Genomic DNA, 16,445 nt, shown 5'->3' on the forward strand with positions numbered 1-16,445 from the left:
TCTTGAGTTTGAAGTAAGTGCCCCTGGGTGATGTCTAACAGGAAGTTGGAAATGTGGGGCTGGGTGGACCTACAGATGCCTCGGTGGGGATTGGTGTCTGATCACTGGCACCTCCCTCTGATTAAAATAATCATTACTGTGATGATACAGTGTAAGTGCTGAATAAGGACTTGCCACTATACCAAAGCTTTCATATGTATCATCTCATAGGGGAGCATTTTGGGCTATTGATATTATTCTTGGAGTCATTGATAATAAACAATAGTTACTGAGTGTTTATTATAGGAAAGGGCTTGGTTTGATGCTTTCAGAGCATTATCTTATTGTGAACCCTTGTCCAAATGTTTGGGGTGATTCTATTATTACGTTCATTATAAAGGAGAAGAAACTGATATTTGTGAGATTAAAACATTTGCCGGAGTTGGATATGTGACATTTCAGACTGAACAACCCTCATTGTCCTGAGACCTGGACTAATTTTTCCGTAATCCCATGACAGTGCCGGATGCACCATACAGGATCAAATATCCTCCCATCCAAGAAGACTAACAGTGAAAAAGAAGGTGGTCTTCTCCCCTCTCCTTCTTCCTTTGATTATACAAATGTAACCCACTAAGTACTTGAGGCAGCACAATGCTCACCTGTCTCCTTGTAAGTCTTACAAGCATCCTATTTTAATGGATCACTTCTCATCTATCACTCCTCAGGCTCTGGCTCAATTTTTTCTGCACTGAGGCATAAGGAACCTGAGGTATTTGGAACCCCTGGAAAGCCATCTAGTGGTGTCCAACCTGATACCATCTGCCTGGGAGCATACAAACCAGTCAACCTTCACTTTCCTTCAGGCCAGTAGCATCATGCACCCTTGGGTAGCTATCCTGGGCCTCCTACTCCTTCTGACAGGTAGGTGCACAGGTGGGCTGTGCTTTGGAAGCCCTGAGGATGGGGGAATATAATGGGTATGTAGGTATGGTCGAGCAGGGTAGATTTCTAGGGCATTGTTTAAAAATAATGGGGTCAAGTAGTGAGCAAGAACAAGGCTGAAACCTTAAGCCAAAGAAATTGCTTAAACACTAAGAATTATAAAATCAATAGCTAGAGGAACAAGGCATGATACAGCACACATGCATCTGCTGCCATTTGTGTTGTTCATGTGTATGCATGAACTTCTCACGTGTATGTAGTAAACAGCAACCATTGTTATCATGGCATGGAAGGGAAGGGAAGAAGGAATGGGGACGGATGGGAAGGAGACGAGTCTTTTATTGTACCATTCTGTGCTTTTTGACTTTTTTTTAACCATATTCAACAATTTCTTTAAAAAGAAAATATTTTACCTTCTCTCTTTTCTAGTTTTCCAGGCTTAAGACTCCATGCTTCCAATGTAGTGGGTGTGGGTTCCATCCCTCTTTGGGGAACTAAGATTCCCCATCTGTGCTGTATGGGAAATTTTTTTCTTAATAGATAAAATATTTTAATTCAAAACATTCTATGAGAGAGGGGAGAAAATTAGTGATAGATATATCCTAAAATTTAAAAACAATCTTTACAGGTGGAATATGAGTAAAAGTACAATTTAAAATTATATTTCTATAACAAATTTTTAAAATTAATATGTATTAGCTTTGTGATCCCAAAATGATATTAAGCACAATTAAATATTATCAGAATTCCAGTGAAGAAAATACTCTTATACTATGTAACAATGAGTGTCTTATTCCCAAAGTACTTCCCAGACTCATAGCCCAGTCCTAACTATGAAAAGTGAAAGTGAAAGTGAAGTTGCTCAGTGGTGTCAGACTCTTTGCGACTCCATGGACTGTAGCCTACCAGGATCCTCCATCCGTCCATGGGATTTTCCAGGCAAGAGTACTGAAGTGGGTTGCCACTTCCTTCTCCAGGGGATCTTCCTGACCCAGGGATCAAACCCATGTCTCCCACATTGTAGGCAGACTCTTTTTACCGTCTGAGCCACCAGGGAAGTCCTGACTATGATTAGCTGTTAAGTCTCATATTTCTTTTAGGAACTTTTTGCCAATGCACGGTTTTTAAGCCAGTGCCACAGGTAAGAGTTTTCCTGCCTGTTTGTTCCTAAGAGGCAAAATTTAGTATTTTACTGAATATTCTCTAATTTTTTGGTTTTGTCTGGGTAAGTGGACTGTGATTAATTGCACATAGCTCTAGAAAGGATCCTTGCTTGATTTTTTTGGAATGACCCTAAAGCCCATAAGACTCGATTTCTCCTAAAAGTATTATAAACTCATTTTCCTAAAAACTGACTTCTAAAGAGTTTACAAGACTTCTGCCTTCTAGTCAATGATGTTTAATAAAATATTAGACCTGTTTTTTAAAATTTAAATAAGAAAGGGTATTATGAAGTGACTATGTTCAATGGCCACTGGAAAATTCAAATAAAAATTGAAAATCAAAACTTTGAATGCAATAGAGTTTTTAAACCAGATTTCAGTTAAGGCAGTGATTGAATCTAGGAGAAAGGAAAAGACACCAGTGTGTTTTATATATTTAATAAATGGATACCTGTCAAATACAGGATGAATATCCACATACTCATGCATTACTAGATGTCATTTGTTTCAATCAAATCTTTTGGAGAAAAGTTTGATCATATTCACCAAAAAGGCTGAACATAGATCTGACCTTTGTCCTGATATTTTCTCTAGAAAAATCTGTCCTATTGGGAAGCATAGGACATTTTCATCAATCGAGAAAAATGTTTATATGATCTTTCATCTTCAATCATATCTAGTAAATAGTGATGCTGCTGAAGAACATGTTAACATGGAAATTTGCTTATACTAAATTCTAAAAACTCAAGATACAGTCATATAGTTTCAAACCAAATAAGCTATATGAAAAAAATTAAAATTATTAAAATTAGAATATTGAGACCTCATATTCTCACGCTCTGGTTTCTCTTTATTTACAGATGGTGTAACCTCTTACCATCAAGTGACTGGAGTAGCGGGTCAGTCTGTCAGGCTACCCTTCTCATATACTGGAGAAATCACAACTGCATGCTGGGGCCCAGGGGCATGTTCTTTGCTGAGCTGCGGAAGTAACATTATCTGAACTGATGGATACAAAGTCATAGTTCAGACAGACAGACGTTACCAGCTAAAAGGAAATATTGGTGAAAGGGATTTGTCTTTGACCATAGAGAATACTGTCCCATCTGACAGTGGCTTGTATTGCTGCCGTATTGAGAAAAGAGGGTGGTTCAATGATATAAAAATCATTCAAGAGTTGAATATAAGGCCAGGTGAGTTTGTCTTCCTACTTTTTTTAATCACTTACTCTAGGTTCCCAGAGATAAGACTTTCTGTTTGGTATTAACTTCCTCTTCCTTTAATAGGGAAACAGGAGGTTCTTATAGTTTTGTTTTCTAATAACTCTTCAGTAGAATAACTTGTATTTGTGTAGAGTAGAATATTAAAACTAATTTTGATTCAGGGTCATAGGCTAGAGGATCTTTCCAGTCAGCATCTCCTAAAGCAGTGCTTCAGGAGTTCTAGTTGCTTAATGAAAATGCACTCTGAGGTATAGTGAACATTGCTATGGAGCTAAATTTATTCCACTTGAAGAACTGCTCTTTTCTCTAGATCATATCTTAAAATAATTTTTAAATGTTCTTTCTAAACCTTTTAAGACTTATAAAGAATTTCACATGTATAAAATAGATACTTTGACAACAGTCAACATAGTCTTGTTGTGTATACATTGTTCAGTTCAATTCAGTAGCTCAGTCATGTTCAACTCTTTGCCACCCCATGGACTGCAACACACCAGGCCCCCCTGTCTATCACCAACTCCAGGAGTTTATGCAAACTCATTTTCATTGAGTCGGTGATGCCATCCAACCATCTCATCCTCTGTTGTCCCCTTTTCCTCCCACCTTCAATACTTCCCAGCATCAGGGTCTTTTCAAATGAGTTAACTTTTCACATCAGGTGGCCAAAGTATTAGAGTTTCAGCTTCAGCATCAGTCCTTCCAATGAATATTCAGGATTGATTTCCTTTAGGATGGACTGGTTGGATCCCCTTGAAGTCCAAGAGATTCTCAAGAGTCTTTTCCAACACCACAGTTCAAAAGCATCAGTTCTTCAGTGCTCAGCTTTCTTTACAGTCCAACTCACATCCATACATGACTACTGGAAAAACCATAGCTTTGACTAGATGGACCTTTGCTGGCAAAGTAATGTCTCTGCTTTTTAATATGCTGTCTCAATTGGTCATACATTTTCTTCCAAAGAGCAAGTGTCTTATAATTTCATGCATGACTGCAGTCACCATCTGCAGTGATTTTGGAGCCCAAAAAAATAAAGTCTGTCATTGTTTCCACTATTTCCCCATCTATTTGCCATAAAGTGATGGGACCAGATGCCTTGATCTTAGTTTTCTGAATGTTGAGTTTTAAGACAACTTTTTCACTCTCCTCTTTTACTTTCATCAAGAGGCTCTTTAGTTCTTCTTGGCTTTCTGCCGTAAGGGTGGTGTCATCTGCATTTCTGAGGTTATTGATATTTCTCCTGGCAATCTTGATTCTAGCTTGTGCTTCCTCCAGTCCAGCATTTCTGATGATGTATTCTGCATATAAGTTAAATAAGCAGGGTAACAATATATAGCCTTGATGTACTCCTTTTCCTATTTGGAACCAGTCTGTTGTTCCATGTCCAGTTCTAACTGTTGCTTCCTGACTTGAATACAGATTTCTATTGTTTGCCTCTATTTCTTTGCATTGATCGCTGAGGAAGGCTTTCTTATCTCTCCTTGCTATTCTTTGGAATTCTGCATCCAAGTGGGTATATCTTTCCATTACTCCTTTGCTTTTTGCTTCTCTTCTTTTCTCAGCTATTTGTAAGGTCTCCTCAGACAACCATTTTGCCTTTTTGAATTTTTTTTCCCTTGGGGATGTCTTGATCCCTGCCTCCTGTATAATGTTACAAACTTCCATCCATAGTTCTTCAGGCACTCTGTCTATCAGATCTAATCCCTTGAATCTATTTCTCACTGCCATTTATAATCATAAGGGATTTGATTTAGGTCATACCTGAATGGTCTAGTGGTTTTCCTTACTTTCTTCAATTTAAGTCTGAATTTGGCACTAAGGAGTTCATGATCTGAGCCACAGTCAGCTCCCAGTCTTGTTTTTGCTGACTGTATAGAGCTTCTCCATTTTTGGCTGCAAAGAATATAATCAATCTGATTTCAGTATTGACCGTCTGGTGATGTCCATGTGTAGAGTGTTGTTGGAAGAGGGTGTTTGCTATGATCAGTGTGTTCTCTTGGCAAAACTCAATTAGCCTTTGCCCTGCTTTATTCTGTACTCCAAGGCCAAATTTGCCTGTTACTCCAGGTATTTCTTGACTTCCTACTTTTGCATTCCAATCCCCTATAATGAAAAGGACATCTTTTTGGGGTGTTAGTTCTAGAAGGTCTTGTCAGTATTCATAGAACCGTTCAGCTTCAGCTTCTTCAGCATTACTGGTCAGGGTATAGACTTGGATTACTGTGGTATTGAATGGTTTGCCTTGGAAATTAACAGAGATCATTCTGTTGTTTTTGAGATTGCATCCAAGTACTGCATTTTGGACTCTGTTGTTGACTATGATGGGTACTCTATTTCTTCTAAGGGATGCCTGCCCGCAGTAGTAGATATAATGGTCATCTGAGTTAAATTCACCCATTCCAGTCCATTTCAGTTTGCTGATTCCTAAAGTGTTGACGTTCACTTGTGCCATCTCCTGTTTGACCACTTCCAATTTGCCGATTCATGGACCTATCATTCCAGGTTCCTATGCAATATTGCTCTTTACAGAGTCATAGTTTACTTCCATCACCAGTCATATCCACAATGGATGTTGTTTTTGCTTTGGCTCCATCTCTTCATTTTTTCTGGAGTTATTTCTCCACTTTCTCCAGTAGCATATTGAGCACCTACTGACCTTGGGAGTTCTTTCAGTGTCCTTCTTTTTGCCTTTTCATTTTGTTCATGGGGTTCTCATGGAAAGAATATTGAAGTGGTTTGCCATCCCCTTCTCCACTGGACCACGTTTTGTCAGAACTCTCCACCATGACCCGTCCGTCTTGGGTGGCCCTACATGGCATGGCTCATAGTTTCATTGAATTAGACAAGGTTGTGGTCCATGTGATCAGATTGGTTAGTTTTCTGTGACTGTGGTTTCCAGTTTGTCTGCCGTCTGATGGAGAAGGATAAGAGGCTTATGGAAGCTTCCTGATGGGAGAGACTGACTGAGGCAAAACTGGGTCTTGTTCTGATGGGCGGGGCCATGTTCAGTAAATCTTTAATCCAATTTTCTGTTGATGTTGTTGGCTGTGTTCCATCTCTGTTAATTACCTGGGGCAAACTACGGTGGAGGTAATGAAGATAATGGTGACCTCCTTCAAAAGGTCCCTTGCATACACTGCTATACTCAGTGCCCCCAGCCCTGCAGCAGGCCACCACCAACCCACGCCTCTCCTGGAGACTCCTGGATACTCACTGGCAAGTCTGGGTCAGTCTCTTGTGGGTCACTGCTCCTTTCTCCTGGGTCCTGGTGTGTACAAGGTTCTGTTTGAGCCCTCAAAACAAGAGTCTATTTCCCAGTCCTGTGTAAGTCTGGCAGCTCTATGGTGGGGTTAATGGCGACCTCCTCCAAGACAGCTTATGCCAAACCCAGGTCTGCTGCCCCCAGAGTCCCTGCCCCTGCGGCAGCCCACTGCTGACCCATACCTCTACAGGAGATACTCAAACACAGTTTTGTCTCTGTCTCTGTGGGGTCTCTGGGTCCTGGTGCACACAAGGTTTGTTTGAACCCTCTGAGTGTCCCTGGTGGGTATGGGGTTTGATTCTAAATGAGATTTCACCCCCCTACCATCTTGCTCAGGCTTCTCCTTTGCCCTTGAACATGGGGTATCTCCTCAAAGTCACTCCAGTGCCATGCAGCCGCTGCTCCAGCACCTACCATCTTGATGGACTTCTCTGCCCTTGGAAGTGGGGTATCTCCCCAAAGTTGCTCCAGCACCACACAGCCTCCGCTCTACTTGAGTGGGTAGACTTTCCCTTCTCCAGGGGATCTTCCCAACCCAGGGATCAAACCCAAGTTTCCCATATTGCAGGTGGATTCTTTACCAGCTGAGCCACAATATATGAGCGTATATAGTTTCACCCCTCCCCTCTGCTCTGTCTTGGATTTTTTGAAACATGTTTCACCCCTGATCATTAAATTGCTAGTTTTAAATTTAAAATAGCCTTATCGCTCTATGAGAACATTTGCATCTCAATAGCTGTTGACCTGTGGCTTTTAAAAATTTCATGAAATTCAAAAAACTGGGAAGTTTACATTTTTCCATCTTGAGGTAGATATTCTAATTTTCCTTACTGTTTGATGAAAGGATCAAGTTCTTCAGGATTTCCTAGTTTCTGGTGCTCTTTCCTAATAAATGTTCTCCCACTAAGGTCTTCCATTGACAACAGAACCCAATGCCCCTGGCCTTCTTGAGCTATGTCTCTTGTTTAATTTAAAGGAGCTTGATATTACATTACAACCTTCCATCTTTTGTACTTGGCTTGTGTCCTTGAAGGAAAGTAAAATAAGGTCAACTTTGATACAGCAAATAGCTGACTCTGAGGAAAGTACATCTAGGAAGTAATTTAAGGAAAATAGGCTGGTGCTAGAGACATAAGTTTTGAACTGTGGTGCTGGAGAAGACTCTTGAGAGTCCCTTGGACTGCAAGGAGATCCAACCAGTCCATTCTGAAGGAGATCAGCCCTGGGATTTCTTTGGAAGGAATGATGCTAAAGCTGAAACTCCAGTACTTTGGCCACCTCATGCGAAGAGTTGACTCATTGGAAAAGACTGATGCTGGGAGGGATTGGGGGCAGGAGGAGAAGGGGACAACAGAGGATGAGATGGCTGGATGGCATCACTGACTCGATGGATGTGAGTCTGAGTGAACTCCGGGAGTTGGTGATGGACAGGGAGGTCTGGCGTGCTGCAATTCATGGGGTAGCAAAGAGTCGGACACGACTGAGTGACTGAACTGAACTGAACTGAGAGACATAGGTAAGGAGGTTGCATGTGGAGAAGAGATTTTTTTTTAGAGTTGTAAAATTGTATGATTGGTCTGGCTGAATATTTTTTCAACGATACAGAAAAAAATTAGTAGGGGACTTTTATCATGTTTAATAGATGAATATTTAAAGTCACTGCCCTGTACAGCAGGAAACTGGTCCATAACTGAGCCAAAGTGATTCCACCTCCAATTCAATTCTTTGCTTAAATTTTCTGTACTTTTCACAGAATGAGCTTACTTTCCAACCTTCTGTTAGGGCTGTTCCTCAGCATCTTCTTCTACCCTTAGCTTCCTAGCTTCTTCCTCAGGAAATATTTACAACCAAGGAAGACACACAGTTAAACAAGCCAATTCAGTTTCCTCCTTGTTATAGTCCTTTATCGGATTTTTTGCTTACTTCCTTTTTTTTTGTCTAGATTTGATTTCTGACTGAACAGAGGGGATTGAGATTGCTCTCTTTGTCAAAACCTCTGACTACACTGTTGGACCAGAGTCAGCAAACTATAGCTCCAGGGCCAGGTCAGATTATAAAACAGGCTCACCAACAGCTTTATAAATAAAGTTTTATTGGAACATAGCCACATCCATTTGTTTACATTGTGTCTACGGTTGTTTTCACACTGACAGATTAGAGCAATTACCACCAAGATCTCAGGACCCCCCAAAGCCTAAAATTTACTAATGCCTTATACATAATAGAACTCACAAATACCTGTTGAAAAACAGTTTTTCTTTTTTAAGGCAAAAATTAACTAGTATCCAAATTAAGTTGACTCAAATCCCTCAAAATAGTTTTCACACCAATTTCCCCCTATTTAAGTGACTTGAGGTTCCAATTCATAGTTAGTAGAGTTGAAATTTAAGAATACTTCTGTGCAAAAAAATGCTTGGTGAGAAAAAAAAGTACTTATTTTTTATTCAACCCTACAATTTCTGCTTTTGTGTCAGGCACTGTGTTTTGTTTTAATTTTAGTTCCAATTCTTTCTTGGGTAACTCTGAGGACTTCAGTAAGTGGTTTGGAATCCTATACCATTTCAGACTCTGGAAAGAGTCAAAGTTATTACCTGTTGTTATTATCTCTTAGGTAGAAAAGAACTTTAAAGCATCCAGTCTCTCTTCTAACCAGATTCAAAATGCATTTGTGTTATTGAGTATATGTTAATGGTTTAAATTAATCTGTGTTTAAGATGTGGTTCTGTGACTTCCCTGGTGGTTCAGATAGTAAAGCATCTGTCTACAATGTGGGAGACCCAGGTTCGATCCCTGGGTCAGGAAGTTCCCTGGAGAAGGAAATGGCAACCCACTCCAGCATGGATGGAGGAGCCTGGTGTCCATGGGGTCACAAAGAGTCGGACACGACTGAGCGACTTCACTTTCACTTTCTGTTGGGAAAGTACCTCTAGGACTGATCAAACTGAATGCTGTTTATCTGGTAAATATTTTGGTTCTTGGGAACTACTATTTAGGTCCTAGGTGTACACCACTGAGAGGGTAAAGATGGTTTCAGGTTCTAGACATTTTCTCTTTCTCACAGATGTTTTTGAAGATACATAGATTTGGTATGCATGACTAGTCTTTACAAAGTGCTTCAATACAAATCCCATATGTCAGTTTTCCTTTCAACACCTCCTAAAATTTCATCCTTTCAATGCAGCTGTTTCCTTGCTGTGACCATGTCTTCACTCCCTGCTTGTCACAGATTCTAGCTGACCAATGATGAGAATTTGGAGTTCATGGGCAATAAACACAGAGTTCTACCTGGGGACAGTCTCCTTGGTCATGTTGTTGAACAGACCCAGCACATGGCTCTTGTTACCTGCAGCTTATTGAATCCTTGCTTTCATGTTAATTTCTAGCTCCAGCTACAACAACAACAACCACTACTCCAACAACTGCCACCACTACCACTACTCAAAGAACAGGAGCCACCACTACTACTACTCAAAGAAAAGTGACCATGACTGCTACACCTCGAAGAGAAACAACCGAGGCTAGTACTCCAACAACAACAGAAACTAATCAGACAAAAACTACTACTTCAACAACCACCGTCACCAGTACTCCAACGGCAACCACCACTATTCCAAAAACGACCACCAGTACTACTCCAGTAACAACTGCCACCACTGCTTCAACAATCACGATGATCACCACTGTTCCAACGACAATGAAGGCTTCTACCTCTGCTCTTCCGATGGCAACACCCACAGAGGACTTCCAGCCAGGTAAACAGATGTGCTTCTGATCCTTTAGGCTTTAAAGGAGAGGGTATTGACTATGCAAAGCACTGTGTTAAGTCAGATGTACAATCTACAGTAAGGATTCTTAACAGGCCTCCAAACCTAGCTCTACAGAGTCTGTGAATCCCCTGTCCCCTGTTATATTCATCTTTTATATCTATAAGCATTTACAGAGTGAAGGAGACCTAAGGCTTTTTATCAGACTCTCAAGAAATTCATTAATACAAAAAAAAAAAAAACAACCCAGATCACTGATCTTGGACATCTAAGGAGAATGGCTCATTTGAACACAGAATTGTGAGGGAAAAATAAGGATGCCAGAACAGAGCCTGGTGAATGAGATTCTGCCCTTTCAAGGAGCTCTGAATAGAGATCATTTATTCATTTTAAAGCCTAACCCAACACATGAGGATAAGATTTCAGTGAAGTTAATGCTTACTCTGTTTCCTGTGTCAGGAAATGTGCTAACTGCTTTACAACTATTAAGCCACTTAATTTTTATGACAACCCTACCCATTGTCAGTGTGAGTCAATCCTACTTTATATTCCTGAGGACTGAGGCACGGAGTCTGAGTTCATCGTTGTTTCTGTTCATTCATATGAATGGAAAACGGTTGGGTCTAGATTGTGCCCTTAATTTGAATGTTGGCCTTTGCTGCATTCTATACTGAACATAGAGTTTCTGTTCGGATGAGTTTGTTCTGATCTGACATCCTCACTGGAAAAGCTTTCATACAATTACCCTGCTTTTTCAGGGTGTCAGTGACTGACACATTTTTCTTCTAACCTCCTTTGTTCATGTATCAGAGGAATGCCATTTATACTGATGACAAAGTAAATATCAGATTTAAGTATTATGCAATTTAGAATGCAGACATTTGTTTTTTTCCAATTCAGGCTACAGTGTTCATACTTCAAATTTCTGTTAGATAATAGTTTAGGTTTAATATAAATGGAGAATATTTTTGAATTATAGGTGGGGAAATAACTTCTCATTTTGTGGACATGTTTGGGTTCAAACTTTCTCTCTTTAGGATTAAAAAGATAACTTTTATGTGGAGATTCTCAAAGCCTCCACAACCCTTTGGCACTTTGAAGTGGCTCTGGAACTGAAGAGAAACAGAAATATCACAAACTCTCAGCCAAAATGTCTGAGGGAACACATTGATTTCCCTTCACGCCTGTTGATCCATGTGTGTATTCAGTGAGGAGGGATCTGAAGGATTTTCTTCAAGTTGAATTTGGAAGGAGGTCTTTAGGTTGAAAGTGGGATTTTTACAGCCATAAAAGTTTGCAAGAAAAATGCACTAGAGCAACTGTTGACTTTTTCAATATTGATTTAGCTTAATAGTTTGTGCCTGCTGAGGTGGATGGATTAGAGCTCCTGTTTTGAGGGACATGTGTAAGTTATGGCCTTTGTTTAAAGCAGAAGTTCAGAAGGAAAGTGTTGGTGCATATGATCGTGTGACCTCCTAGGGGTAGTATTAGTTGAGTCTTATACATGTCCTGATAGTTTCCTAGTGAGTTTGAGTTTAGAGTTGAACTTTACAATACAGAAAGGATGTTAGCACTGGAACAGATCTATAGCACGGGCATTTGTATTTACACTCATTCCCTCTCTGTGTTCTGTGCCCCTGTCCATGCTAGTCACCTAGAGTACTCCTGAACTGCTTGGAAGTAAAGTCCTAGGAGAACAGGAGAACAGAAAAATGCCCACAAAGACCAAAACTACAGATAGAAGTTAAGATCAATAGGTCTTCTGCACAGATTTAAGTTGAATAAAGACTGTGATCTTTTGATTTTCTTTTATTGTCCTGTTCTTAATTCCTAAAGAGAGCCATATCCTGCTACAAATTTGAGCATTAGACAAAAGCAAAACCAAAAAAAAGAAAATAAATACACCACCAACAACAATGACCAAAAATCTCCCATAAAAACAAAAATTTTCACAGAAAACAAAAGATAGCTCAGAACAAGAGAACAGGTAATGTTGAAATGTGAAGTCCATGGTGAGAAAGTGGAAAGAAGACTAATGAGAGGCAATAGGGAAAGCCTAGGTTTGGGAACTCTTGTTCAGTCAGCACCACTGCCTTGCTCTAAAATTCTGTGATGCTCTCAGAGGAGGGGATATAAAAAAATCTTATTAAGAGGCAACTGGTCAACTCTGCAGGTCAGATGAGATGTTTGATAGAAAGTAAAGGAGAGATTTCAAGAAAGGAAAAAGGAAACATAGACCCAAGAATTCTCAGTAAAGCTTTCTGGTGAGAAATAGAAGATGAGTCAGATAACATCTGAAATCAGTCTTATGAAAGGAGTGATCAAAACACAACTGCATAAGGAGCCAGGGTACCAGGAACATTGCTTTGAGGCTTATTACCAAGACTCAGACAGTGGACAGTACTGACTCCATAAAGTGACTTCAAGAAATTGAATAATCTCAGTATGTTTTCTGTGCTGGTCAATGTGTACATCTCCCTGGAAAGATGTAGATGGGTAATTAGGAACTTGAATAAAGTCAGGAAATCAAGATCGGGGTTCTTGTGAACAAGGTGGGTTAGTGCCAGCCCCAAAGCCATGCTCCGCAGAATTGAAATGTCATTGGTATGAATAAAAGTTTGGTATGAATAAAGACTTAATTGAGTGTCCTATATAAGATGGCCTGTTGATAGGTTTTAAGAAGATACTAAGAGTATAAAAGAAGAAATGATTCTGTCTATTGATAAGCGCTTCAGATCATTATCTAGGTAATATTTATTCATGATAATGAAATACATATATGGCAGGGTAATGTCTCAAGGCCATCCTTGAATACTTCTCTAAGAAAGAGTCAAAGGGTAATTCCAAATTTTAGTTTTGTTTGCTATTTTTTTCTGGAGTTGGAAAATTTCCTCCACGAATTGAACAACATTCTTTCATTCTTATCATTTCAGTACCTTCTCCAACGCAGGCTGCAGAAACCAAGCCTACCATACCATATGAAACAAATAAAACTTGCTCACCATCATACTCTTGCTCAACAGGTAACTTTGTTTTCTTTCCTGAAAGCCTGGGAGCTTTCAAATTTTGATAAATGTTAGCACACTGTTAAGAGCACATATTCTGTAATAACACAGGTCTGACTTGAGTACCTACAAAGGCTACTCCAATTAGCTATACGACTTAAACAAATGTCTTACCCTCTTTGAATCTGTGTTTATCTTTTGTAAAATGGATGGAATTTTACTGATGTAGAATTCTTTCAAGGATTAAATTAGCTAAAGATTGGAACATAGTTAAATGGTAGTGATACATAGAGTGGCACCTATGACTGTCACTTAGCATGTCCAGAAATATGCACACCTGAGCCACATAGCTAGCTTGTAAGATTTGGGAACATCCACATGTGTATCTGCATTTCTCTAAATTAAATGAACCAGCCTTTTCTTTAAACTTATTAGTAGGTTTAATCCCCTGGACAGAGCCTTAAAAAGCTTAAATCCAAATTAACCTGGCCCAGACCAGACTAGTCACTTGTTTATGTTTCTCCTAAACTCCAGAAACTACATAGAAAGAACCACAAGGCCCTCCCGCTGCCTTGTTAAGCTTTCATTTCACATGGATACTTTGAGATGGGTTGAGAACATGGACAGGAGAACCAAAGAGTCATGCCCTCCTAGGATTGGGCTATTCCACCAGAAAAGTCTCCCTGCTCTCCCCAATTTTGGAAAATCCATATTCTTTCCAGATGTAAGATTTGTCTTGTCTTTCCTGTGATAGCGAAAGGTGATGCTGAATCCTGTCATCTTTCCCAGCTAACTTGCTACCTGTGGTGGTAACTTTGGGGATGTGGCACATGCTGAACTCCTTTGCAATGCAGAGCTGGCTTATGTGTCCTTGTGCCTGTGAAGCATTCAAACAAGGTCAGGCTTTTCAAGACTCCTTGTGCATATGACTCATCATGCTCAGGAGCTGCCAATCTGTAGCAGACCCCCAGTATGGCCTACCTTTTGCCAATCATCCCTGGAAGCTGGTTAATAGAAAATGGACCTGCAGTAGGATGCACAGAGGGACAAATTCCACTGGGAATCAATCTTTAAAATATGTCATTAAAACCTGGTCAAGGTAGAGATTTTCAGAATGGATCAGACATTGGAACAGCTGTGTCCCCACAATTTCTGTGACTGCTGCCATCTTGGCAGTGTCTCTGAGGTTCTCCAGCCAAATCCTCACAATGCCCAAGTCAGACTTCAGTGGGTTAAAGCCTCACAAAACAAAGAATTTTAGTATGGAAGGAATTTTGGTCATCATATGGCCTGCCACCCACCTTTTGACAGACAGATGTACCAGCAAACTGTCACTTGTTGTGGTTGTTCATTAGCTACGTCATGTCTGATTCTTTGTGGCCCCATAGTCTGCAACATGCCAGGTTTCCCTGCCCTTCACTGTCTCTTGGAGTTTGCTCAAATTCATGTTCATTGAGTTAGTGATGCCATCCAACCATCTCATCCTTTATCACCTGCTTTTCCTTTTGCCTTCAGTCTTTATCAGCATCAGGGGCTTTTCCAGTGAGCTGGCTCTTCACATCAGGTGGCCAAAGTCCTTCCAATTGGAAGGAGCTTTAGTCCTTCCAATGAATAGTCAAGATTGATTTCCTTTAGGATTGTCTGGTTTGACCTCCTTGTAATCCAAGGGACTCTCAAGAGTCTTCTCCAGCACCACAGTTCAAAAGCATCAATTCTTCAGTGCTAGTTTTATGGTCCAATTGTCACATGCATACATGACTACTGAAAAAAAACCATAGCTTTGACTCTACTCACCTTTGTCAGCAAAGAGATGTTCTGCTTTTTAATCTGCTGTCTAGGTTGGTCATAGCTTTTCTTCCAAGGAGCAAATATCTTTTAATTTCATGGCTGCAGTGACCATCCACAGTGATTTTGCAGCCCAAGAAAATAAAATCTGTCATTACTTCCCTTTTTTCCCCTTCTATTTGCCATGAGGTAATGGAACTGTATGCCATGAGCTTAGTTTTTCAAGTGTTGAATATCAAGCCACCTTTTCGATCTCCTCCTTCACCATTATCAAGAGGTTCTTTAGTTCCTTTTCACTTTCTGCCATTAGAGTGGTATCATCTACATATCCAAGGTTGTTGCATTTCCCCTGGCAATCTTGATTCCAGCTTGTGATTCATCCAGTCTGGCAGTTTACATGATTTACTCTGCACACAAGTTAAATAAGCAGGATGACAATATGTAGCCTTGTCATACTCCTTGTCCAGTTCTAACTGTTGCTTCTTGACCAGCATACACATTTCTCAGGAGACAGATAAGGTAGTCTAGTACTCCTGTGTCTTTAAGAATTTTCCACAATTTGTTGTGATCTATACAATCAAATAAGTCAAGAAGATCAAACCAATCAATCCTAAAGGAAATCAAACCTGAATATTCATTGGAAGGACTGATGCTAAAGCTGAAACTCCAATACTTTCGCCACCTGATGTGAAAAGCTGATTCACTGGAAAAGACCCTGATGCTGTGAAAGATTGAGGGCAAGATGAGAAGGAGACAGCAGAGGGCGAGATGGTTGGATAACATCACTGACTCGATGGACATGCGTTTGAGCAAACTTTGGGAAATAGTGAAGGACAGGGAAGCCTGACATGCTGCAGTCCATGGGGTCACAAAGAGTCAGATATGACTTAGTGACTGAACAATAACAACATAATCAAAAGCTTAGCATAGTCAATGAAGCAGAAATAGATGTTTTTCTGGAATTACTTTGTTTTATCCATGATCTACCTAATGTTGGCAATTTGATCTCTGGTTCCTCTGTCTTTTCTAAACCTAGCTTGAACGTCTGGAAGTTCTCAGTTCATGTACTGCTGAAGCCTAGCTTAAGGATTTTGAACATAACCTTGTTAGCGTATGGAAGGGTTATCCAAGTCATTAAGACCTTTTTGTATCATTCTTCTTTTGTATCATTCATCATTCTTGCCAACTCTTTTTAATCTCTTATGCTTCTGTCAGGTCCTTACCATTTCTGTCCTTTATCATGCGCATTCTTGAATGAAATGGAGAAAGGGAAGACATACCCAACTGAAAGGAAAAGATATATCCAACTAATTATAGAGTTC

At 40.0% G+C, this 16,445-nt stretch overlaps 1 long non-coding RNA gene across 1 annotated transcript; it reads left to right on the plus strand.

Annotated features, from left to right (window-relative positions):
- Window positions 1–9,956: 9,956 nt before the first annotated feature.
- On the plus strand, window positions 9,957–14,380 carry LOC113896559. The gene is made up of 3 exons (XR_003512052.1): window positions 9,957–10,321; window positions 13,267–13,356; window positions 13,873–14,380. It is a non-coding gene; the product is annotated as an uncharacterized LOC113896559 (long non-coding RNA).
- The last annotated feature ends 2,065 nt before the right edge of the window (window positions 14,381–16,445 follow it).

The sequence above is a fragment of the Bos indicus x Bos taurus genome, chromosome 7, assembly GCF_003369695.1.
Source record: "Bos indicus x Bos taurus breed Angus x Brahman F1 hybrid chromosome 7, Bos_hybrid_MaternalHap_v2.0, whole genome shotgun sequence".
Lineage (NCBI taxonomy): Eukaryota > Metazoa > Chordata > Mammalia > Artiodactyla > Bovidae > Bos > Bos indicus x Bos taurus.